The following is a 3,614-nucleotide window of genomic DNA, read 5'->3' on the forward strand; positions in this document are numbered from 1 at the left end:
ATATATATATATATATATATATATATATATAAAGACAAAAGCGTTATCTTGTGAGCGTGCTTGAAAAGCGGTCGACCTGGAGCTAAAGGAATAATAACAGAAACAACAACTACAACCAATATCATAAATGTCCAGTAAACTCTGGTAGGTTGCTGGATTACCAGATGTTCTATCTTTCTGTCATTACGTAGTGTATGAATCATGCAGGAAAAGTTATCTCTATCCAGGCCATTTACTCTGGCTTGCCAAGAATTGATTCTCCAGAGCAATGGTTCTCAACCGGGGACCATATGGCCCCTGAGGGTCCATATAAGACTTTTGGGGGTTCCACGCAACAAAATAGTAAATTTGGGATTTTACGGGCCCGAGAAAAAATTTTGCTTTAATTTTGCAATAAACAACTAGGTTCCTTTCTCTAATACATAGTTCAACCTAGACAAGTTAATGTGTGAAAAGCAAAATAAAAATTTTGGAAGTTTCTTTAAATCTAGTTTTTAAACAGCGAATGGCTATGGGGGTCTGCCAGAATAAAATAATAATCAAAGGGGTCCTTGCTTGAGAGTATACCTTCTTGCCAGAAACATAGTACCACATAACAACCAGGGGTGGTGCTAGCTGGTGCGGGGCCCAATTAGAGAATTGTCAGTGGGGCCCTCTACTCTACAAGACTGAAGATTTGATGTTTTATGCTTTGTGTAGTAAGCCAGTGCAGCCAAAAAGCATTGAGGACTTGAGGCTTCACCATTAGCCATAATGATATACTAAAGATTCATCATAGCCTCCTCACTGTGCACGGGACCCTCTTTGTTGCGGAGCCCAATTTGAACAAGTCTGTCTAATTGGCTTAAACTCGACCCTGATGGCAACATTTACACTGAGTAGTATACATCCTACTCTTAATATTCGTCATGCTGTTGTTGTTGTTGGCACTCCGTTGCTTACGACGTCGAGGGTTCCAGTTGATCCGATAAACAGAACAGCCTTAACGTAGTTCTCGGAGATATTCAGCGTGACACAGTGTGACAAGGCTGACCCTTTGAATTACAGGCACAACAGAGACAGGAAGAAAGAGTGAGAGAAAGTTGTGATGGAAGCAGGGTTCGCCACCATCCCCTGCTGGAGCCTCGTGGAGCTTTAGGTGTTTTCGCTCAATAAACACTCAAAACGCCCGGTCTGGGAATCGAAACCGCGATCCTATGACCGCGAGTCCGCTGCCCTAACCACTAGGCCATTGCGCCTCCACATTCGTCATGCAGTTATCCTGTAAACATATCTTATGCAAGATTAAAGTTGGAAATATCGTATTATGCATGCTGCCTGTCCCACATGTATTTTCTTAAATAATTACAAAGAAAATCATTAACAAATCTTCGAAAGTGCCTCTTAAAGTTATATCTACTTGTAATAGATTACATTGGTATTACACCTCGTATCATTTTATGATGAAATCTAAAATATCAAAGTTGTGTCGCTGTTGGAGAGAGTGTGGGGAAAGAAGGGTGAACGTCCCAATGGAATTCGACTTCATAACCAGCCACGATAAAGTTGAAATGATAAATTACGCGCACGCTCCTACGCACGTACACACCCACGCACGTACACATCTGAACAATACACGCGCGCGCCTGTCTAAGCGTCTGCGTGTATGTGTATGTGTGTGTGAGTGCGCGCACGTGCATTCGCGCACAAAGTATATACACGACCATATACACATGAACACACAACCATGGATACACATAAACACACAAACCTATACATATATATATAGTGCATACAAATATTGATATATGTGTGTGTGTGCGTGTGTGTGTGCGTGTGTGCGTGTGTGTGCGTGTGTGTGTGTGCGTGTGTGTGTAGTACACATAAATATAGACATGAACACACAAACCTATATATATATATATATATATGTGTGTGTGTGTGTGTGTGTGTGTGTGTGTGTGTGTGTGCGTGTGTGTGTGTAGTACACATAAATATAGACTCACGCACACATATGTACACAAATACACACACACACGTTAAAAAGCATGTGTATGTGTGTGTGTGTGCGTGCTTGCGTGCTTGCGTGCATGAGTGTGGACGTGCGTGCGTGTGTGTGTCTGTGTTTGTGTGTGTATGTTTTCAGTTTTAGGTATAACATCGGTTCTGTATATAACAGAATCTTTCCTTCAAAAAGACTATTCAAAGAATTTATTACATCTTTAAAAATTGTTAATTTTCAACATATCGCTCCTAATTATTATACAAAGCATAAAGACATTTCTAAAGGTCTAGAAATATGCACTGTAGCACGCCTTCAGTCAAATCCTGAATTACATTAGTTTCTCTGACCAATAACACTTCTGCAGAATTATATTTATTTGCATTAGATGTCCTGGTTACATGCTGCCTTGAAATATTATTGAAGTAGTAATCCTTGCTCCCACAGGTACAAGGCTTGAAATGTTGGGAGAGAGGGTGGAAAGTCGATTACATCGACACCACTTCTTCATCGGTACTTAAATTATCGACCTCGAAAAGGGTGAAAAGCAAAGTCAACCTCGGCGGGATTAGAACTCAAAACGTAAAGACGGACGAAATGCCGCTAAGCATTTTCCCCGGCGTGCTAACGATTCTGCCAGCTCACCGCCTTGTTTGAAGTAATAATAATTTTAAAAAATAATTATAAAGTTTTTTTCTTTTTTCTTAATACCGACGATAATGTAGGTGCATCAGCTTCCAAAATGCTTTTTCTAGATTAGTTCTTACATAAATAGTATTAATATCATGAAAACGTAAAAAAATTAATATTGAATTGAAAATTGTGGAATGACTTCATAATAATCATGCATACGCGCCACCATATATTTACAAATACACTCATAAATACACATATATTGTGAATGTGAATATATATAAATGCGTGTGTGTATATGTGTGCGTGCGTTTGTGTGTGAGATATATATGTGTGTGTGTGTGTGTGTGTGTGTGTGTATAATAATGTGGGTGGCTTATTAGCAATTTAAATTTGTCTTTATTTTATATATATATATAAGTACGTATGTATGTATGTATGCATGTATGTATGTATGTATGTATGTATGTATGTATGTATGTATGTATGTATGTGTGCATGTGTGCATGTGTGTGTGTGTGTGTATTATAGTGGCTTCATGATTCGAAGATTGTGGTTTCGGTTCTTGGACCGGGCGAAGCGTTGCGTTTTTGAGCTTAAAAAATTCATTTCACATTGCTCCAGTCCACTCAGCTGGCAAAAATGAGTAATCCTCCGAGAGACCTGTTCAGGGGTAAAAAATATATATATACGCATGGAAAACGGCGTCGATGTCACACGGAAAGGAACTTTATTCCGTCTACCAGATCCAGTCACAAGGCTTTGGCAAGCCCGAGGTTATAGTAGAAAATACTCGCCCAAGGTGCCACGCAATGGGATTGAACCCGGAACCATGTTGTTGGGAAGCAAGCTTCTCACTACACTGCCACTCCTGCGCCTATATATATATATATGTATGTGTGTGTGTGTGTGTGTGCGTGTGTGTGTGTGTGTTTGTGTGTGTGTGTGTGTTTTGTGTGTGTGTGTGTGTGTGTGTGTATTTATGTGTCTGTGTTTGTCT

The 3,614-nt window shown here is 39.8% G+C and overlaps 1 protein-coding gene across 2 annotated transcripts in view; it reads left to right on the plus strand.

Annotated features, from left to right (window-relative positions):
• LOC106876016 (U-scoloptoxin(05)-Sm1a) overlaps positions 1-3,614 on the plus strand; it is a 70,589-nt gene that overhangs the window by 35,703 nt on the left and 31,272 nt on the right. The gene's annotated exons all lie outside the window — the stretch shown is intronic.

This window comes from Octopus bimaculoides, chromosome 1 (genome assembly GCF_001194135.2).
Source record: "Octopus bimaculoides isolate UCB-OBI-ISO-001 chromosome 1, ASM119413v2, whole genome shotgun sequence".
Lineage (NCBI taxonomy): Eukaryota > Metazoa > Mollusca > Cephalopoda > Octopoda > Octopodidae > Octopus > Octopus bimaculoides.